This window comes from Taudactylus pleione, unplaced genomic scaffold (assembly GCF_031769625.1).
Source record: "Taudactylus pleione unplaced genomic scaffold, aTauple2 ptg000333l, whole genome shotgun sequence".
NCBI classification, from domain to species: Eukaryota; Metazoa; Chordata; class Amphibia; order Anura; family Myobatrachidae; genus Taudactylus; species Taudactylus pleione.
The window spans coordinates 1,591,133-1,615,160 of record NW_028284734.1 but is presented as its reverse complement, the minus strand read 5'-3'; the positions used below and the strand labels follow the sequence as shown (position 1 = coordinate 1,615,160).

The 24,028-nt window shown below is 41.6% G+C and overlaps 1 pseudogene; it reads right to left on the bottom strand.

The window, feature by feature from the left end:
• Positions 1–20,574: 20,574 nt before the first annotated feature.
• On the bottom strand, positions 20,575–20,693 carry LOC148508958 (5S ribosomal RNA; annotated as a pseudogene).
• Between the last annotated feature and the right edge of the window lie 3,335 nt (positions 20,694–24,028).

Genomic DNA, 24,028 nt, shown 5'->3' with positions numbered 1-24,028 from the left:
CAAACAATTTGTGAGGATGAATTAGCATATAATGAGGTAAGACGCATAATGAAATCTGACTGGAATCCAAATTTATGTAGTGTGAAGAATAAATGGTCCCAGGACACCAGGTCAAAGGCCTTTTCGGCATTAAATGATAAAAATGGTATGTAAATCCCTGGTTTTTAATGACTGAACCCAGTTGGACGCTGCCAGCACTCTATGTATATTGGCCGTCGAGTGACGCCCCCAGATAAACCCAGTCTGGTCTTCATGGACCAGCCTGGGAAGTAATAGTTTCATTCGCTCTGCTAGTATTTTTAATAATATTTTGTAGTCATTATTAAGAAGAGAAATGGACCTATATGAGCCAGAGCATTCCAAGTCTTTGCCTGGTTTGGGTAGGACCTTTAGGATTGCTGAGTTAAAGTAAGATGGTAAGGTCTTAGTAGTCAAAATGCGATTATATAGAGACGTTAATGTATCTGCAATTTTAGGGGAGAGAAATTTATAAAATTCTCCGCTAAACCCATCAGGGTCTGGGGCTTTACCCGAACTCATACCTTGTATAGTTTTTTGTACCTCTGATATGGGAATCGGGGCGTTTAGGGAAGCAGCCAAGTTGGAAGGTAGTTGAGGAGGGGTGATTGTGGACCAAAATTAATCTCTGCTTGCTTCATCAGGGGGGGACGCAGCATACAGCTTGGCATAGAAAGAGCAAAATTCTTCGACTATTTGTTTGCTAGAAGAAGTATAAGGGCCGGTGGATGTACGAAGTCTTTTAACCAGGGTAGACGGTCGCGGGCCCTTTAAAAGATTGGATAAAAAGCATCCAATCTTATTGCCGTGTTTGTAAAACTGAAACCCTCTTTGAAAAGTGTGCCGATCTCCCATATCAGTCAGAATTGCGTCAAAATGAACTTTACAGTCCAAGTATGTTTTTTTATGAGTGGGAGTAGGAGAAGTTTTAAATCTAGAAAAGGATTCTGTAAGTGCTTGTTGAGCAGATTTAAAAGCCTTCAAAAATATTTTCCTATTATAGCTGTCATATGAAATTATATCCCCTCTGAGTACTGCCTTTGAGGTCTGCCAAAATAACAGAGGGTCCTCTTGCTCACATGAAAGATTATCCTGCCTGTAATTCTGCCATGAGGATTCAATTTTATTACGAAATTTCAGTGAGTATATTAGGCTGGACGGGAAACGCCATTGGCGAAATGGGCCTTTATCTACATTAACTGCAAGATCAACCCAGACCAACGCGTGGTCTGACAGACCTATTGGCTCAATGCAACTATCAAATGATTTCAAAAATATGGGGTCGGACATCAAAATGTAGTCCAGATGGGATAATGAGCCATGGGCAGCCGACAAGCAGGAGTAATCCTTTTCAGTGGGATGCTTGGCACTCCAAACATCAATGAGCTTTAGTTGCTGCATAACACATGGTATACCATATCTGGATGTGTGTGTAGGTCGACGAGATGGGTGCTGACAATCCATCTCCTTTGAAGCTATTAAATTAAAATCTCCACAAAAAATTACGTTTTCATTGCATATAGGGTATAGTTTTGATAGAACAGATCGTAAAAATATCTTGTCATATCTGTTAGGTGCGTAAATAGTACAAATCACATAGGGTAAATCATAAATGGAAGTTTCCAGGATGACATTACGACCTTCAGGGTCCACCACAGTCTTAAGAACTGTAACAGGTAGAGAATGTCTGGCCATCACCACCACCCCTCTAGAATTGGAGTTGTATGGGGATGACGCTAACACCCTCCATCCCAACATATTAAGTTTAGCAACCTCCGTCGTGACTAGATGCATCTCTTGCAAACACACCAAGTCTAGATGAAGTTTATTTAATTATATTAGAATCTTTTTGTGCTTGATCGGGGAGTGCCAAATCTTATTTGTGACATAACATTAAATTAAGATGATACTAAGAGGACATGTACCATAATACCAATGAGCCAATCACAAATAATTTTTTTTCCCCAAACTCATCATAAGGACATGACAAATAGAAAAAGTAATACGTACATGGACAGGGGGAGGAGGAGAGAATACAATGGGGAGACAACATACAATGGGGTAATAAAAATACAGCCGTTGTGAAAAGCAATGGTAAATGCTTGTAATTGCAAACAGGCTGTTTCATAATTAAAATTAAGGCTTCCAGTTGGTGCAGGTGGATAAGCGCCAAAAAGAGAAAGTCCTGGCCAGTGGACTCCTAGCCAGACCCAGCAAAATATTCAATAATATAAGTTTCAGCAGACAACATTTTCAAATTTGTGGAACAATGTGCATTATAACTGAATATATTATTCATTATTAACTAAAGGGTGACACGGGTTATAAACAGACTAAACGTCAATGTCAGTAGGACACATTTTGTTCAAACCCTTGTGGGAGAAGCAGGAGAAGACAGTGTGGCATCTTTTTCGGATTCAAATAACTCCCGAGTATATGCTTCAGCATCTGCTGCAGTGGTAAAATCTTTATATGTGTCACCGTCATATAATCTCAAACGTGCTGGGAATAATAAAGCAAAGCGACGACCATGTTGAATTAAATTTTGGCAGATAGGGGAAAATTCCTTCCTAGCCTTGGTAACTTCTGTAGAAAAGTCTTGGAATATAAATAGGCGGTGACCTTCCCAGGTGAGGTTACGGCATTTGCGGGATGCTGACCATATAATATCTTTATGGATATAGTTCAGGCATCGAAATATAACAACTCGAGGTCGCCTGTCAGGGGTGTTTCTTTGAGGGCCCAGACAGTGATCTCTCTCCACAATAATATCTTGACAATTCTCAGCAACATCCAAAAGGACAGAGATTTGTGTAGATAAAAACTTAACAAGGTCTGTCCCTTTAATGGTCTCCGGGAGACCTACGACTCTTTAATTGTTTCGACGTGACCTGTTTTCAAGGTCGTCAACTTTAGAAAGTAATTTCTGGTGAGACTTATGCAGTGTGGCAAATTCAGCTTTTATAGTGTTAAGCTCATGTAAATTAGATCCAGACACATTCTCGGTATCAGAGACTCTTTGGCATATTTGCTGCATCTGGCCCTTTAAGGCAGACATTGTCTGCTGAAAAATATCTGCCTGCTCCTGAAGCATAGGTCTCATAGTCTCTTTAATGGCTTGGACCACCTCCCCATATGTTATGAAAAAATCAGCGGTACCTGTGGCAGGCTCAGAGGAGTTGTGAGTAGCATGCTGTGTAGTAGTGGGAATCGATTCACCCTGCTGTGGAGTCGCGGCCGCCATCTTGGATTCGGAGGGGTGGCGGTCAGCGCGATTCCTTTGTGACTTCCCCGGCACTGAGGAGGGGAAGTACTTTTCCATGCAGGTAAGTGGGGTCCCGAGTGCCAGAGGGAGCTTCAGGGGACAGAGTTGAGGCTGTCAAACAGCCTTGTAGTATATATTTTGCCGAATCCGGAGCGGAGCCTTAGCCACACACAGCTCACTGCATAGAGTTCAGTCTTCCATATTTTAAATAAGACGATTGGTTAGAAATATAATTCCAATCTAGACATACAATATATGATATACAATCGTTTTTATAAATAATTATGAAACACATAATCATAATATAAAGTATATATAGTCATAAAAATATGTAACTCTAGTTGGATTCTAGAGGTATCAATAAGGCCATAGTCTTTTATCCAAAAGTAATATGGAATTGTGTTAAAAAATATAATATATATAAACATAATAAGAGAAAAGCAATATCTATAATACACTCCAATATGTATTATAAATAGAGCACCAATACTGGAGAAGGATGAGATTATATAAAAACATATAAGCACAATATGAAGAGCATTATTTGGGGCATGATCTAGTAGTATTGTTAGAACAGATATAGACCACCAGGGAATGGGACAAGGGTAACCTAAAATGGAATCTAAATGATGGAATTGAGTTCTAGTGCTTCGTTTAAACCATAAGGATGGAGAGAGTTCAAACTAAATATCCAATACGATTCCTGTTTACAAAAGTGTCTGAATCGATCTCCCCCTGGTGGGGTATAGGGAACTTTCTCAATCCCTATCAATCTGAGAGACTCAGTACTTCCATTATGAGTATCTGAAAAATGTCTGAATACACTATGTGTCATTAATCTATTTACAATATTCCTTCGGTGTTCCATAAAACGAGTCTTGAGACTCTGGGGGGTCCTCCCCACATATCTATATACACATCCACAGAGAAGCATATATATTACAAATTTTGAGTTACAATTAATGAATTCCTTTATAAAATAGCTCTCCTTATGTTCATGTGTGGAAATATTCTTGGTTCCATTTAGTGTATGTTCACATGTGGTGCACCTAGTTCCCCTACACTTATAAAAGCCAACTGATTTGGGAGGGAGCCAAGATAATGATGTTTTATTAGATGAAGAAAATTCAGATTTTCTCAAATAGCTAGGAGTTAGTATGTTTTTAAGGGATTTGTTTTTCCTAAAGACAACTGTAGGTTTGTAGGGAATCAGGACGCAGAGGATATATTATAGTTCTTATTCATAATGTTCTTAATGTCTGTATATTGGCTATTGAATGTGGGCAAAACAGTTAGATCTGTACTGACATCTGACCCATCCTGTTTTTCTTTCCGGCTTAATAGCGAGTCTCTATTCATAATGAGCACCTTTTAGTATGCCGTACCGATGAGATGTTATGGGTATCCCCGTGTTTTAAAGGAAACTGCCAAAGAATTAGCCTGTAATTGGAAACCTTTTTGATCTGAGCAATTTCTTCTCAAGCGCATAAATTGGCTCTTTGGAATACTCTGCTTCCACAAAGGGTAATGTGCACTTTTGAAGTGTAAATACACATTGGTGACTTCTTTAATAAAATTAGATGTGGTAATCTTGTTTTCACAAATCACCAAAGATACGTCTAAAAAATCAATATATTGTCTATGAAAAGTATGTGAAAATTTCAGATTGTATTGATTTTTATTAAGTGTATCAACAAAATTAAGTGCAGTGTCGGGGGACCCATCCCAAATAATAAACAAATCATCAATATATCGGCCATAGAGAACCAGGTTCGAGCCCAGCCCTCCACCCCAAATGAGTTGGTCCGTGACCTCACCCATGTAGAGGTTGGTGTAGCTGGGCGCGAACCTGCTTCCTATGGCCATACCCATCATCTGTAAATAAAAAGTGTCCAAAAAAAGAAAATAATTGTGACTGAGAATGAAAGAAATGGAATTAATGAGAAATTCTTGAAGTGAATCTGAGAGATCCCCATCACAAAGGAGACATCTCCGAATCACTTCAACCCCTAAATCATGGGGATGTTGGTATATAAACTTTGAACGTCAAGAGTCATAAAAGCATATGACTCCTTTCACTCAATCTCTTTAATTAAATTCAGAAAATGGGTAGTGCCACGAATATGAGACCTGAGTGTAGATACTCTTGGTTGTAAGAATGAGTCTACATAAAATGATAAGTTGGCAGATAGAGAATTGATACCAGAAATAATTGGATGCCCAGGAGGTGAGGTGAGGGACTTGTGAATTTTGGGCAAATGATAATAAATAGGAGTGACTGGAAATGGTGAATAAAGTGGAGTTATAAATTGATTTCATTATTAAGATTGATGCAGTTTTTTGCCGATATATAAATGATTCCAATTGTCTCACACAATGTTTGTTTACATCACATGATTATTTATAAACTACTACAACATCTTTTAGACACTGTAGAATATCGCAAGATGTGGCTTCAAGTCAGTAGCTCACGTAATGGGCTTTACGCTCTGCGTGGGTCCGTCCACGTGATGTTTGTTTACATCACGTGGATGGGACCCGTACAGTCGTCGTAGCTCCATTCTAGACTCCGGAGAAAGACATGACAGAACTAATTGCTTTCCAGCAACAGCAGGTACGTTTTATTAAACAATTTAGGATAATATGGCCATATCCATCTAATAGGAATTTAATGATCAGGTTTGCCTCCTACTATTGTGACTACTTTTATTAACTATTTATATTTATTGTTTGTATTATATATGTTTATTTTGCTGAATTTTATATTAAATGTTGTTGATGCACACCATCTTGGATGGCTTAGATAAAAAGGGTGCCATGCCAGAGCAACATCACCTTTGATAAAGCTGCGGTTTCACAGAGCAAAACACGTCAGGACCTGGCTCTTATGTGACCACCGTCGACCGCTAGGAGCATACCCATTTCCTATTTATTAGTGAGATCCTCAATTGTTGGAGACTGCTATTTGGACCAGGAACTGTGCCTAAAGGGACTACCTTCATTCAATAGCTCTGTAAGCATTACTAATAAAGACCCTGCTATACTATACAGACACTGGAACTGGTAACTATAGCCTCACCACACTAGAAATTCAGGATTTGGAGTCTCCATAAGACAATTGCGGTACATCTAACTATTACTGCGACTGCAGCATTATAATGTCAACTATCTAATCAAGACTTTTTTTATCTGATACATCACGAATGCAGCTTATATGGTGGATCACTGTGAAAATAGATTGTCTTTCAATATAGTGGAATACGCCCAGTTCCACTCCAGGCCCCTTCAACAACTGATTCTCTCCTGGTGGAAGGGCAGTATCATGTGATCCGGTCCCAGATGATCCTCCTCCCTCCGTAGGTCCGGTTTTCCCTCTTATGGTGGCTGCAGACATCCCATCTGGACAAGGGTCACCCCTTCTGGATTCCAAATTGGGATATTCTCACTACAGATGACAGCCTTCGCAGATGGAGTGCGGTAACCAGTCATCATACCTTTCACGGATGGTGGACAACCCAGGAAAGTCGCCTGCCCATAAACATTTTGGAGCTTCAAGCAGTTTACAGAGCAGTCACTCGCGCAAGATCTCCTCCGTGTCAGGAAAGGCCAAATAGTTTCCGACAATGCGACTGTGGTAGCCTACCTCAACCATCAGGGAGGCACGCGAAGTTGGGCAGCCATGCGGGAAGTAGCACACGTCCTGGTCTGGGACAAACATCATCTCCCGGCAGCTGTTCATTCCCGGAGTCCTCAATTGGGGAGCGTACTTTCTAAGCCGTCAAGGTGTACACGCCAGAGAATGGGCTCCCCAGTTGTCTTTCAACTCCTTGTGGACAAATGGGGAGTACCAGATGTACACTTCATAGCCTCACATCACAACCACAAGGTCCCCAGATACGGGTCCAGAGACCCCTCAGCCGCCTTCGTGGACATTCTGGCAGTGCCGTGGGACTTCAATCTCGCATACCTCTTTCCACTGATCTCCCTCCTCCCGAGGGTTCTCTGAAAATTTAAGCAAGAAGGTGGCACGGTGATGCTGATAGCTCCAGCCTAGCCCAGGTGCCATTGGTTCACCGACCTATGAAGTCTCTCCATAGACACTTTTTTTCCACTTCCTCTATGGCCGGATCTATTAGTGCAGGTCCCTTGCCTCCACCCAGACCTACCTTGTCTGTCTTTGACGGCGTGGCTCTTGAGTCATCCCTCTTAAAAGTCAAGGGTTTCTCTCTGTGGTCCACATGATGCTCAGGGCGCATAAGCCTTCCTCAGCCCGCATCTATTACAGAGTTTGGCACCCTTACTTTCAATGGTGCTCCCCCAGAAACTATGACCCTACAATTTTTAGGGTTTCCCGGGTGCTTGCCTTTCTCCAGGCTGAGTTAGACCTCAGCTCCCACTTGGTCTCCCATAGAGTTCAGATTTCTGCACTGTCAGTCTGGTTCCAGTGAAGGATCGCTTCCCTGATGTTAGAATGTTCTTTCAGGGTGTTCTTCACCTTTAACCTCCTTTTGTTGGCCCCATGGGATTTGTCCTTGGTTCTCTGGGCTCTACAGGCTCCTCCATTTGAACTGCAGACTCAGTAGACCCCAAGTGGCTGACAGCGAAGATGCTCTTCCTCCTTGCTATCTCCTCTGACTTAGCAGCATTCTCCTATCGCTCCCCCTTTTTGATTTTTCATATGGACGGAGCTGTCCTCTGTACCTGGGCTGGTTACCTTCCTAAAGTGGTATCCCAATTCCATTTAAATGAAGAGATTGTGGTTAGAGCACATTCTACTTGGTCTGTGGGACCTTCATGGGCGGTTCACCATGGCACTTCTGCTGAACAATTGTGCAGGGTGGCCACATGGTCTTCCATCCACACCTCCCCCAGGTTCTACGCCTTTCACACCTTTGCCTCTCGGGATGCTTCCTTTAGGCAACAGATTCTTTTTTCTGCTCAGGAGCATCGCCACCCTTAGGGGAAACAGCTTTAGGACATCCCCTTGGTTATCCCAGTAGATCCCTATGGACCCTGAAGAAGAAAATAATTATAGAGTTATGGTAGACTTACCTTTATTAACTCTTTTTTCTACGAGGTCCATAGTGTCCCTAGGTGCCCACCCTGATGCACCTGGCTTTATTGGGTATTTCCTCTTGGTTACTGATTCCCTCATCTTCTGTGAGAGGGTTTCTCATGTGTACTGTTCTTCTTTCTCCTCTTTCCTGCTCCTGTTCACAAAATGGTCTGCCTTTGGCTGGGGGCTGGGTATATGTGGAGGAGGACCGATGCATCCTGGGAGCAAAAGCTTTTGACTGTTTGGTGCCCGGTTAGCTCCTACACCCCATGGTTATCCTTGTGGAACATATGACCCATATGGATCCTATGGACCTCAAAGAAAAATAATTAACAAAGGTAAGTCTACCATAACTCTTATTTTCTTCTAGATAATAATGTTAGTAGCTAGATGATCCCTTTCAGTGACATTCTGACACAGTTCTGCTACAGCAATGTGTTATATACTATAATTGTGATGGCTACAATGGAGAATCAGGTAAGTATAATGTGGGAAATAAGTAGGATTCATGGTGGGCGCAGTGGCATTTAAGGGAGAAGCTGTGGTCAGGGGGACATGTGAAGGAATAGCTGTTGAGCAGAGAGAGATGCTGGTGGGCATGTAAGGAATAACCTTTTGTTGTTTGGGTGGTGTATGATGGAGATGCTGGGGGGTAGAGGTGCATGTGAGAAGATTGCGGGCATGTGGGGCACACAGGTGGGCATGTGAGAAATAACCTGCTGTGGTAGGGATGTATGAATTTGAAACTGTAGGTACAGAAAGGCACGTAAGGGAGATGGGGGACATGTGGGGAATAATAACACACTATGGAAGAGGCAAGTGATGTGAAAGCTGGTGGCTAGAGGAGCATGTGAGGTAAAACCTGGTGAAGATTTTCAGGCTTTCATTACATTGTTTTTTAAGTACAAGATCACAGTTTCTGGCTTTCCAAAATCTAATATCTCTAACCACTCCTCTAGAAATTCTACATTTGGCCCTGGACAGCACTGGAGTTTGGACAAAGTTCTAGATCAGACATCAATACATCTGGAATGCAGCCATGCCAGCTAACCAGCCAGTAGGTAAGAGTTAATATTTTTATTTTATAAAAGTGTTTGAGGGGTTGAGAAAGTGAGTACCGGGTGCAGGAGTGGCCTCATACTGGTCAAAAAGAAATCCATGCACCTTGCATTATACCAAAAGGAAATAATAATCACTCAGATGGGGTGCCCGGGGCAGTTATTCCTTTTTCCTTATGTGCCTTTGGTGGCTGGCCAAACACCTTTAGCTTTGCACCAACACCTTTAGTGAGGCCTATTCGTGTATCCCGCTGTGAGCCCCAATTATTTTATTGTGTTCCAGAATATCGCCGACTATGTTTTGTTTCAGTTCATAAATAAAGAATGAATTTGCTTTTTCAAAATACAGGTAAGATTTAATTGCCTCTATAAACAAAGTGTTCTGACTTTCATGAACCTTGCAACTCTTTTTGGTCATCATGTTGGTATACAGCATCAGCCTCAAGTTAATATTGCTTGAGAAGTTACACGAGGTACTGTATGTGTACTAATGTGTCACTGAATTGTCTCTCTGTGTTCTTATAATCTCATGCAGAATGTTCTGAATATTCTCCAAGTTAAGTTATATCTGCAAGGTGAAATGTTTACTCTGTTAATACTAAAGTCTTAGACTCAAGACTTACCTCTTCACCCAAGCATTTCACTAATGTCCCTTGTTTAAACTCATTTTGTATTTTGTACTATAAAGGCAAATGTAAAGAACTTGGAGTCCTTTAGGAGAAAAGCGCTATATAAATAAAATGATTATTATTATTATTATAAAGTCATTTTTTATAAAAATTTTCCCTTCATGTTTGATGACAGATCAAAGAAGCATATTCTGCATCACAGTTAGATTGCAACAGCCCGTCACCAGCTATTAAACCCAGGCCATTGCAAGACGTTGTGACCCCAGGCAATGCTCTACCCTTTGGGTGCCAGAGGTTCGACATTACAAGTTAAAATAAATCTGGATTTCCATAACTATTACTATATATACAAACATTTACAAAAGTAAAGCTATATTGTTCAGTAGGTTGATAATTTGAATACATGGATATCACTGATAACAGCAATAGAAAAGGGTAGTCCAGAGGTTCCAAAACTCCAACATAACAGTCTAGGTTTTAAGGATATCCATGTTTGAGTCCAGATGGTTAAATCAAATTGACTGAGATACTTATTAAGTCACTTGTGCTCAAGCATGGATATCCTTATTATGTGGACTGTAATAATGGGCGTTTGATGGAGTTGCCTGTTTTGCAATGAAACATGTCAGTCTAGCTCCACACCACCAATCACTGCATCTAGTCTACCTAACTCTGAGTTCACTGAACATCTTCCAGCGTCTTGTGGATTTTTCTCCATTGATTTCTACAATTGGGCTTTTACAATGCAACTTGTCTTCTAACCTTATCCAGGACACCACAATAACTGGCAATATCCTCTTAATACTTATATGGAACTTTTACAACTTGAGAGAAGGTGTTGAAGTCTAGCAACAGCTAGCAGGAAAGTAAACTTGAGAAGCTGCAATTGAGGCACAGTAGATGGCACTGTTTCTTGAGTTGTGACAATGTAAACTTATTTTGCTAATCCTCCATATTATACACAGTACAGACATTCCTCACTTAATGACCTACCTGTTTACCGACTGTCCGCACTTACAACCGCACTCACGCGTCATCCTATGACCTGCGCAGACTTTTTAGCAACCATTTCGGAGTTACGACCCACCCTGACTCTTTAGCGGGCGGGTCGTAGTTAAAGAGATAGCAGGAGACTTGGAGCTGGTACATTTAACCATTTCAACAATCTTGAAGGATAAAGATAATGTGAAAGAGGCAACAGGAATTAAAGCCATAATAACTAGGCAGCGGAAAGGCCTCATTCATGAAATGGAAAAATTACTGGCGATCTGGTTTGATGACCAAATGGAAAAAAAAATGCCACTGAGCCTTTCAATTATTCAAGCCAAGGCATGCAGTATCTTTGAAACTTTGAAGACGCGTGAGAAGGATGAATCAACGGAAACATTTACGGCAAGCCATGGATGGTTTCAACGGTTTAGTCAAAGATTCAACCTGTATAATCGCAGTATCAGTGGTGAGGCAGCAAGTGCTGACATAGAATTAGCTAAAAAATTTGTTGACCAATTTGATGAAATCATCAAGAATGGTGGCTACCGTCCAGAACAAATCTTCAAAGTGGATTTAACAAGACTTTTTTGGAAGAAAATTCTCAAAAGGTCCTACGTACACAAAGAAGCTAAAACAATGCCCGGTTTCAAGGCTTTTAAGGACAGGGTCACGTTGTTGCTGGGTAGAAATGTAACTGGGTTTAAGTTCAGGCCTTTGCTCATCTATCGCTCCCAGAATCCACATGCATTGAAGCAGGTCAGTAAGCACATGCTGCCCGTATACTATTGTGCAAATAACAAGGCATGGATGACACAAGCTTTATTTGGGGATTGGTTTGCCAAATGCTTCATTCCCCTGGTCAAGCATTATTGTCTGGACAAGGGTGGTCAAAATTATCCTTCTGCTTGATAATTGCACAGGACACCCCCAGCATCTTGATGTTAACCTAGATGTAAAGGTAATGTATCTGCCTAAAAACAACTCTGCTATCCTACAGCCAGTCCAGGGAGCTATAGCTATGTTCAAATCATACTATTTGCGCACAACTTTTTTCAAAATTATCTCAGCAACAGAAAATTATGAAGTAACCCGTTTTGATTTTTGGATATTATACAACATTTTACACTGCATAAAGAACATAGAATCCGCTTGAGAGGAAGTGACAGAAAATTGTATGCAAGGCATATGGAAAAAATGGCTAAAAAGTCTTGTGAATAATGTTGAAGTGTTTGACATAGACGAACATGTCGATGACATAAATCAAACAACTGTGCAACTTGCTAACGTACTTAATTTAGATCTTGAAGTGGAAAATATTGCAGAATTAGTGGAAAATGTTAAGGGAGAGCTAAATAACGAAGATTTAATAGAGTTGGAAGCACGGCAGCACCTGGAAGAGGAGGAAGAAGGTGAAGAGGAAAGAATGGAAGAAGTACAAAAGATGTTTACTGTTAAGGGGTTAGCTGGTGTGTTCTCGAAAGTGAATGCGGCTATGTTATAACTAGAGGGTATGGATCCAAATGTTGAAAGGTTCTCAAAAGTGAAACAGAAAATGAATTAACTTTTACAATGCTATCATGAAATTTATGAAGAAAAAAACAAAATTACAAAGCAGACCACCCTAACAGAATTCTTCTCGAAAGCTACACCCAGTATACCTACCCCTACAAGTCCGTCATCTCCCTTACCTGAGTCCTCTACAGATCCTGATAACACCTCCTGATAACACCAATGATGACGCTGGAGACCCCGAACCACTATCACATGATGAAGGATTTGTTGGCTAGAATGTCTTTTTTTATAACTATTTTTTTTATGCCAATTGTCCTGTACATGTTCTGTAAAGGTACAGTATGCAACAGTTATGCTAAGTCTAACAAGTGTTGCAAAGTAATAAAAAATATTCTATGTAAAGGTATGCAAAATAAAACAAAGTTATGCAAATTACTGTACTGTAAAGAGTAATGCAAAATTACAGTATGCAAAGTAAACAAAGTTATTCAAAATAAAACAAGTTTTGCAAAGTTAAAAAAATGCAGGTAAATACATAAATAATTGTTGTGCATACTTCATACAGGTACAGTATACTGTATATACTACTGTACATGTATACAACACTGTACTGTACTATTACGGTATAGTATATCCTGTTGATGCTTTCTCTGCCTCTTTTACTCTATTTTTACCATTCAAAATAGTTGAATGTGCCAGCTTCATTTTATAATTGCTCATTTAACGACCAATTTGTTTAATGTCCAAGTCGTAGGAACAGAGGCCCTCATTCAGAGCCGGACGCTCTGACAGAGCGCTCGCTCTGAATCAGGGCCGTCCTTCCTGAGTTTAGAGCGGCCTCCTGGCCGCTCGCATAGCTGTGGGTAACCACCCACAGCTATAGCGAGCGGCCAAAAAGATGGTCGCGATGGTCAAGACCATCAGGCTTGCGACGAGACCCTTGTGGTAGGGTCTCGTCTGCCGCAAGCCCTGGAGTGCTTTTGGCTCTATCAGAGCCAAAAGCACTCCCACTGACATCACTTGTGATGTCAGTGGGGCCGGCCCCAGACGGTAGGCTTTCCCATGGGAACGCCTCCGTCTGGCCAGCCACACCCCCAGCACGCCCACCAAAGTTGGCGTGCTGTCACTCACCATCGACAGCACGCCCCCTTTGTAGCGAGACCCATAGCGACGGCTTGCCCATCGCTATCCGGGTCTCGCGCATGCGCTCGACGGAGCTGGGTTCGTCGTGCGCATGCGTACTGGCCCAACATCGACCCGCTTGCGAGCACTCACGAGTGGGTTTGAATCAGGCCCAGATATCGGTTGTTAAGTGAGGAATATCTGTATGAAGTTTTACATATACTATTCGCAGTAAAGTTTATTCCCGTGTTCCCTACATGTTGTCTCCTTGAACAAAGAAGAATATTCTGCCATTCCCTGTCTTCAAACTTCACATACATTTTCTAATTCACTCCTCTCTCCTTCCATATTAGTTTTCTTAGTCAGAGACTATTTTTCCTGCAAGATACTACTTATACACCATGTACAATCTTCTTGCCACGGACTTATAAGAAGTCTCACACAGACCACTGTCGGGCTGATACAAAAGTAAGCTTGCATAGTATATCTTGTGTTTTTTCGCCTTGTGCACTCTCCAGAACTGGAAGTAAATCTAAAGCAGAGATGTACATCTCAGTTACGAACAAAGTGGTGGAACTGGGGTGGGAATAGGCATTCTCTCTTCCCCCATTGTCTCAGGTAGGCAATGTACAATAAGGATGTGTTCACGTAGTGCATCCTATGAAGACTTGAAAAATTTGCGTACGCACATACAATTTGCAACTTCTGCAGGGTAGGTGCAAATCCAAGAATGATTGCGCTCAATAAACAGACCTATATGAAATAATTAAGCTAATGCATATTTGTGAATATTAATGAAGACTATTATGCTCAGGCAGGTATGATAATGTGATGTTTTTGTTTACTTATGTGTGTAATACAAAGAGGGTTATTGCCTGCAAACCGCAGTTATTTCACAATTGCAGTCTCATTTTAACACATTAAAATTGTTCACTGGTTAGGGCTTTCTTTTTTTTTGTCCCCAGGGACAATATTTCCTTTGTCACCAGGTGTGTCTCAAAGTGATCTGGGGCTGCAGGACCAGAGGCAAGTGGTGAGGGTTCTGCCCCCTTAAGTTCAGCCTCTCCACCATGAGTTGCACCAGCACCTGAACTTCTCTGTAGGAAACGTTGGGCTGGTGCCACTGCGCAGGACACATCTTTTACCAGGAGCCTTTTTTTATTTTGAATAATCTTAACCTAACAATCTTGTAATGTGAGCAATAACTGAGAAGCAAGGAAATGTGTGTGGGTCTATTCATATAAGGGTCAATGTGGGCTTTAATATACTGATTTGGACTGTATGTTGGCGAAGCACCACATACATCTGGAGAACTATACCAAGCATTCACACTGGTGCCATTATAGTGATCTGTAGTTGAGATCTCCTAGCAAAGCTCTGCAGGAAGATTAGTTGGAGTTTACATTCATATAAATTTAGCCTGTGATGGATCTCTCTAAAACATGAACTGTTGGGGTGCCTTGAGGACTGCGTTTGGGAACCTCTGATCTAAAGTGTGCATACAACAAAGGAGTTACTTCAAAATAATAATTAGTAAACTTTAAAGCAATACATTATGCAGGCCACTAGATGGCATGGTCCTCCCTTGTGTTGTGAATGTCCTAAAGTAGTGAGGCAATAGAACTTACAGGTCTGATTTTGACCATTATTCATAAACTTTATGTCCTATAGCTATTGCATTTGCTATGCTTCTATGACTAGTTTACCAACATTTGTTACAGATCTCAAGAATTGCAATTTGTATAAAAAATATCACAGTTCAATGTAGTATCCCTTCATTCAACAAAATTGTTGAAATAAGGGACTCCCCTCCTCATCTAAAATTCTCTAAAAAGCCTCAAACCCTAATCTGTTGCCGCGCTGGAAATCAAAGCCCGAGGGGTAATTTAGTAACACAAAAGAGGAGCTTCTAAAATAGTGCTTCATTAAGTGTCTTATATAATAATTGGTCATTAGTCTTTCATGTAGCATGATTACATTTTATTGAAAATTGTTTTATATATATATATATATATATATATATATATACATATATACAGTCAGGTGCATAAATATTGGGACATTGACAGAATTTTCATATTTTGGACTCTATTCACCACCACAATGGCTGTGAAATGAAACAAATAAGATGTGCTTTAACTGCAGACTTTCGGATTTAATTTGAGGGTAATTACATCCAAATCAGGTGAACGGTGTAGGAATTACAATGGTTTCTATATGTGCCTCCCACTTTTTAAGGGGCCAAAAGTAATGGGACTATCAACTCAAAAGCTATTTCATGGACAGGTGTGGGCTATTCCCTCGTTATTTCATTATCAATTCAGCAGGTAAAAGGTCTGGAGCTAAATATGAAAATTCTGTCAATGTCCCAATATTTATGCACCTGACTGTGTGTGTATATATATATATATATATATATATATATATATATATCTCCATGATGGTGGCACTCAGGTAAAAAGACAGACTCGCAGGGTGAGTAACCAACGTTTCTATGCTGTATTGGGTAGTGCATTTTCGTCTGTCTTTTTTCCTGAGTGCCGCCATCATGGATATATGACAACTTCTTTGCACTTTGGGCCTGATTCAGACCCACTCGCGAGCGGCTGTCCGCTCGCAAGTGGGTCGATGTTCTGGACTGAGCATGCGCACGACGGAGGGAGCTCTGTCGTGCGCATGCGCCAGACGCGACGAGCGAAGGATAGTCCTTCGCTCGTTGTGTCTGATCAAAGGGGGCGTGCTGTCGATGTTGATTGACAGCACGCCCCCTTTGGTAGGCGTGCCTCCTTGACGGGGGCGTTCCCACGGGAACGCCTCCCGTCAGAAGCCGGCCCACTGACATCACTAGTGATGTCAGTGGGAGTGATTTTGGCTCTGATAGAGCCAAAATCACTCCGGAGCTTGCGGTTGAAAACCTCAACCGCAGGCTCCGGTTCGCAATTTCGATGGTCGCGATGGTCACGACCATCGCGGCCATCAAACTGCACGCTCGTATAGGCTGTGGGTGGTGACCCACAGCTATACGAGCGTCCAGGAGGACGCTCCATTTTCATGGAGGCCGGCCCTCATTCAGAGCGTGCGCTCTGCTCAGAGCGTACGGCTCTGAATGAGGGCCTTTGTGTACAGCTGTTTGGAAGGCACTAGATTTTAGGTATTTATTGCAGTGATTTGCACATATTGAGGAGAGCCGCTTCCTTGCAGTTTATATATATATATATATATATATATATATAGATAGATAGATAGATAGATAGATAGATAGATAGATAGATACTTGGGGTTGCTCCAATAAAGACCAAAGTCCTTAACATATTCAAAAGGAAAAAATTCAGACACTCACCGTACTAATTCAAAAATAGTTTCTTATTTAATAGTCATACCTCACAGGTGACAAAGTGCAGTGCATAAAGTCGACGTTTTGGTCCACTATGGGACCTTCATCAGGACACAGCAACCAGACAAGTGCAGACCACGCAGCCAAAGAGAGATATTAGCACCATCACCAAGAGCTGACTCAAATACCCTCATCAATAAAACAAAAGAAACGCACTCAATCCTGGGGCATTATCGGTCAGTGTCAATCAGTCGTAGCAACAACAGGTATAAACAGTCAGATAAAATTCTAATTCATACCAAATCCAAGTCCAGAGCTACTAGAGACACACTATGGGGCATATCCAATTACACGCGGGACCTCTCCCGCGAGTAATTGGGGCTTGAAAGTCCAGTGGCGTGGGGTTAAGCTATTCAATAAAATAGCTTTCTCCCCGCGCCGTTAACTTTGCTGTCTCGCGCGGGAACACACTGTTTCTGCGAGCAACGCGGAAACAGTGTGTAATAACCTCTCGCGCGAGGCCGAACAGGGCGGTCTCACGCTGATTTTACCTCGCACCTACAAGAGGTGCGAGGTAAAGTCAAACAGCGGGGACTTGCGCGCGGGGTCTCAGGGACACCCGTGCGTGGAATCCCCATCAATTGTATCCCGTCCAGCGCGACAATTAGCCTGCGGCTAATTGAATATGCCCCAATGTATAGGTTTCCACAAAGTTTGCTGCTTCAGTGTTTTGTAGACCTTTTTGTCAGATGTTACAATGGAATACAGAAGTAAAATTACAATAATTTCATAAGTGTCAAAGGCTTTTATTAACAATTACATTAAGTTTATGCAAAGAGTGAATATTTGCAGTGTTGACCCTTCTTTTTCAAGACCTCTGCAATTCGCCCTGGCATGCTGTCAATCAACTTCTGGGCCACATACTTACTGATGGCCGCCCATTCTTGCCTAATCAATGCTTGGAGTTTGTCAGAATTTGTGGGTTTTTGTTTGTCCATCCGCCTCTTGAAGATTGACCACAAGTTCTTAATGGGACTAAGGTCTGGAGAGTTTCCTGGCCATGGACCCAAAATTTTTGATATTTTGTTCCCCGAGCCACTTAGCTATCACTTTTGTCTTATTGCAAGGTGCTCCATCATGCTGGAAAAGGCATTGTTCATCACCAAACTGTTCTTGGATGGTTGGGAGAAGTTGCTCTTGGATGATGTTTTGGTACCATTCTTTATTCATGGCTGTGTTCTTAGGCAAAATTGTGAGTGAGCCCACACCCTTGGCTAAGAAGCAACCCCACACATGAATGGTCTCAGGATGCTTTACTGTTGGCATGACACAGGACCAGGGGCGGATCTAGACTGTTGTATTAGGGGGGGCAAGTGAATGATTAATTCAGCCCTCGCAGCAAACCCCCCTCCCCCTCCCCGCGACCCCCCATCCCCCCCTTTACCATCACTTACCTCTGCTGCTCCGGTGATGTTCTCCCTCAGGGCTTCAGTCAGCTGCTCTCCCATCCTGCACTGTTACATGGTCAGCTGTTTAATGCAGCAGCTGACCAGGGTCACAGTGCAGGAGCCAGGAGACCAGCTGACTGGAAGGAGGACATCACCGGAGCCCGCCCCCGATCTTCGCTCCCTGGACAGAGGTAAGTTTTTTTTTAAATTATTTTATCAAACATCAGCATGTGGTCTGTTTAGACCACACAGCTGATCACAGGGTATGAGGAGCCGGCTGTGATCGCTTCCTCCGAGGTTCCCGGGTCAGGTGACAGCCTGTCAGTGACACATCCCCCTAACTGGGAGACGGGAGCTCCGATCACAGCACAGCCATTATCATCTCTCTCCTCTGAACTTAATGATGGAGAGAGAGATAATAAAGGTCAGACAAACTGTGCTAGGGGGGGGCGATCGCTCCAATCGCCCCCCCCCTCCCTGGATCCGCCACAGCACAGGACGCAGAATTTTGGAGGATGGCCTGGTGTCAAGAAGGGCAGCAAAGAAGCCACTTCTCTCCAGCAAAAACATCAGGGACAGACTGAGTTTCTTCATAATGTACAGGGAATGGCCTGCTGATTGTTTGGGGTATCTGGAAAAACTGTTGTCTGGAGAAAGAAAGGTGACCACTACCATCAGTCCTGTGTCATCCCTGGGACTGCATTGCTATTTATGAATCTTGTGAGGTAGTTATGTATGCATTTAATGACTATATAGCTATTTATTATGTATTTTATGACTCTTGTCTTGATGTGAATTTATGACTCTTATTACTAAGTCTCTAAGATAACATTATGGCTATTGGTATTATATGGGATTTTCTGTGCAATCTAGGGTCAATTTTATTGATGCTATTCTATGACTAACATATGTAACTTTATGATAACATTATATTTGTTGGGATGAGATGGAATTTTTTTTAGTGGCACTTATTGTTTCCCTGGCAACGGGCTATGGACTTTGATGTCATTGGTGGGTGCAGAGTTCCATGACCGGATGAGCAAGTTTGCACATGGTATTGGTGGTGGAGTTGTTTGTATTATTTGTATCCCTGATGACGAGTAAAGATATCGAAACGTTGGAGTATTCCTGGGTCTTATAGTACTTTATTACCTGAGTGCTGTCAACAAAGCAGTGTATTGTGGATTCCATATACTGGGATCCTTTTGGAGGGCACTGGGGCTTGTATGAATATATTTGTATGGTGATGGGCCTCCTGACTGCCGTATATATATATATATATATATATATAGTGCAAATATGTTAGGTGATTAGCGACTTACATATATTCTACAATGATTTGTGGAATGTGTGACATAAACAGTGGCGTCTCTCCCCGCGGTGACACCTGCGGTGACACTTCTTCGTATACTGGCTTCCGCCATTACTAGCTCGGCTTCCGCCCAATGATGACGTCATCTGTCATGTGACCGGTAGCACAGGTTAACTTTAGGCCATTCCATGAGGTGTCCGTATCTATAATATTGCATCCGCCATTTTCTTGTAGTCCGTATGCTGTTGTTGCGTCCGCCATTTTGTTGTAGTCCGTGTACAATTGAATCTCAGTTCGGCAGGATTCTTCAAGTGTTCTCCGAACACTGGAACATAGCGGCATCATTGTTGCTATGGTAACGGGGACGCCATCTTTCATATACGGCTAATGAAAAATAAGGGGAAAGAAATTAGAAAAATGTATATAGAGATATATATAAGTAGAAGGCTGGCTTCTTAATCATGTATTTAGCTGGACATGTGTATTCACTCAGCGAAGGTAATACATAAAAAAAAAATCTCTGATACCAATGTGAAAAAGCGGTGAAAAACATGTATGGTAGTTCCAATATTATATGTAAAAAGTCTCTTATACTAGGAAACAAATTTTTAAAAACAAAAAATGGGGGATATAAGATGACTAATTAGTCTTGTATAAAATAGAGTCCAATGATAGCTTCAGTGCTCCACAACTTATGAATCCATGTTGATCAATGAATAAATAAATAGATAGGATCTTCATTTTTTCTCTCCAGCATTTCTGACTCGTATGTGACCCATAATCCTCAAAAAGGACTGAGTGGCTATTTAATGGCCTACTGTGGATATCATATACTACAACACTGGGTATTCCCAGGAGGTCTCCCATCCAAGTACTGACCCAGTCCAATTGTGCTTAGCTTTCAAGATCAGATGAGATTGGGCGTCAGTACAATGGTAAGGTTGTAGATATTTAATAGATAACCACAGCTACCGACTCTTCCTTTATAAGAAGGGGGCAATTTCGTAGCTTTCATTAAAGCCGTTCAGAGTCATAGTATTTAGTTGGAAAATCCAAAACATTTCTCTCCGTGAAAGTTTATTGCTCAGATCTCCTCCTCTGTCTCCCAAAGACACTTGTTCAATTGCTTTAAAAGTGCATTCTTCAGGATTGGATCCGTGATGTGTGATGAAATGTCTAGAAACCGCGTGTCCTTCTACTTTATTTTTGATGTTTCGAATGTGCTCTTGAATCCTTATTTTGAGGGGTCTTTTAATCTTCCCTACATACTTTAAGCCACATGTACATTCCAAAACATAAATAATCGAAGTGGAGTTACAGTTCATAAAGGTTTTAATCTTGAATTCTTTAGAATCATTATAATTCTAAAAAACTTTTCTCCGTGGATGAAGATACCGACATATATTGCAACGACCACACTTGTAGCATCCTAGACAAGGAGGAAGAAGATCATGTCTCGTCTGATTAGTGTCCTTAATCATGCTCGGTGCCAAAGTATCCTTTAGATTTTTGCCTTTCTTGAAGAGAACAGTTGGTTTAGGAGGAAGAATGTCCTTAAGTACTGGATCCATAAGCAATATATTCCAGTGCTTCTGGATACATCCCTTAATCTTGCTCTCATGTCCATTGTATGTTGTCACAAAGGGTATAAAGTTCTCTTTAGGTGTGATCTTCTTATATTTCAAGAGATCTTCTCTCTTCAGCTCTTTTGTGCTTTCTGCTGCCTTACTTAGGAGTTCCACTGGGTAATCTTTTTGCGTGAATCTTTCAGTGTAGATGTTAATCTGATATTGACAGTCACTTTCTCTAGTGCAATTCCTCTTAACTCTATGAAATTGAGAATAAGGGATGTTGTTTTTCCATTTTTTGAGGTGCCCGCTTTTATAATGCAGATAGCTGTTAGTATCTACCTCCTTGATATAAGTTTTCATGATGACTTTCCCTCTGTCATGATCCAACACTAGATCCAAAAATTCTATTGACGTATCACTGAAGTGAGATGTAAATTTCAGATTCATATCATTGAGCTCAATATATTCTAAAAACCTTTTAAAATCTTCCTCTGATCCATTCCAAATAATGAGGATATCAATGTACCTTTTGTACATGATTATTCTGTTCTTATAAGGATTGTTATTGTAAATGTACTCTTTTTCCCAGTGTCCCATAAAAATATTGGCAAAACTTGCCGCAAAAACCGTACACATAGCAGTACCACATACTTGGCGATAAAACACATCTAAAAATTTTAAATAGTTGTGTTTAAGTATAAAAGTCATAAGATCACATAAAAACTCACAAAGGCCCTCATTCAGACCCACTTGCAAGCGGGCGCACATACGTTAGGCGTACGTACAAAAATATTTAAATTCAATGGCTCGCTCGTATTTTCGTTCGCATCTAAAATTCCTCCCTAAACTCTGACGACCCCTCCTCTAACTAACGAGCGTACGAAATAGCGAGCGTACATCCCCGAAATGGCTTGAAAGGAACGCACGCACAAGTATAAACAGGAAGTGGCCTTGTCAGATGTCGATTACCTGCTCCTTTATTCTGCCTACCTCCATCAATCGTATCATGCCAATCAATGTATCAATTACCTTAATTGTTTGTTTTTTTCAACACAATGCAAGAAACTTTACTCTTGTCCGTGTTTGTGTTTACCCGCAGAATACGTACGGATGAAACATTCGCTTTTATTGTTCAAAAAACATGTGAACCACAATTAAACAATTGTACTATTGCTGTGGATCCCCGCATATTTCCCTGGGTTCATTTATTTATTTAAATTTGCTTACGCATGTCACTGCATCAAGCCTATCATAACTCTCCAGAGATTTCTGGCCCTGTCGAACACATGACTCATACACTAACCAATAAAATTGCTCCTGTTAATTTCCAAAATACATTAGCCAATCAGAAAATTTTTATACACTTTATCAAAAATGATTTTTAAGAAAAACCCCATTGCCATCATGAGAGCCTCCGCATTCACCAGGCGCGAGCTGCTGGTGCTTACGGAGGTCATGGATCGCCGGATCACCAGCCAACCTCAACCCATGACCAACCGGCAGAAGCGCTCCGCGTATGCGGAGGCACGGTCCCGCCTGCGGTCCTTCGGCTCACGCCGCAACATCGGGCAGCTGGAGCGCAGGTGGTCCGACCTGCAACGGCGAACGCCCCGCTTGCTGGCATGCTTTCGCATGCAGATCCTGGCAAGTAAGTGTTATGTATTGTGGTTTTAATGTTTGTGTTTGTGGGGCAAACTGCGTGTGCATGTTTTCCTGTCTGTCCTATTTATTCTTTGTACTCATATCTGCGTGTGCATGTTTTCCTGTCTGTCCTATTTATTCTTTGTACTCATATCTGCGTGTGCATGTTTTCCTGTCTGTCCTATTTATTCTTTGTACTCATATCTGCGTGTGCATGTTTTCCTGTCTGTCCTATTTATTCTTTGTACTCATATCTGCGTGTGCATGTTTTCCTGACTGTCCTATTTATTCTTTGTACTCATATCTGCGTGTGCATGTTTTCCTGTCTGTCCTATTTATTCTTTGTACTCATATCTGCGTGTGCATGTTTTCCTGTCTGTTCTATTTATTCTTTGTACTCATATCTGCGTGTGCATGTTTTCCTGTCTGTCCTATTTATTCTTTGTACTCATATCTGCGTGTGCATGTTTTCCTGTCTGTTCTATTTATTCTTTGTACTCATATCTGCGTGTGCATGTTTTAGTGTCTGTCCTATTTATTCTTTGTACTCATATCTGCGTGTGCATGTTTTCCTGTCTGTTCTATTTATTCTTTGTACTCATATCTGCGTGTGCATGTTTTCACTCTATTTCTGATTTATTCTTTCTACTGCTATTTGGCTTATTTGTTTTTTTTTTTTTTTTTTTTTAGTTTTGTTGCCCGGATTTGTCCATAAACTAACCGCAATTTCTTTGTCATATTTTAGGGGGACAGCCAAGACTCCGCCATCACCGTCCGTCCAGACGGCGTTCCCGGCCACTATCCCCAACCCCCAGCCAACACTCCACCCCAAATCTTTCCCCTATTCCCCACTCCTCCCCATCCTTCCCAGACCCTCTCCCGGAAATGTCGGGCCTCCTTCCCCTCCGTCCCACTTCCCCCTCTCCTCCACCCACCCCTCTTCCAATTACCCCCTCCCCGGAGTCCATCATAACTCCTCCCCATTCTTTGGGTAATGACGGATCCTCCGAGGAGGATCATGGAGGTATTTCCGGAGCTCCCGTTTTGGCTCCCGGTATGTTTTTTTTTTGTT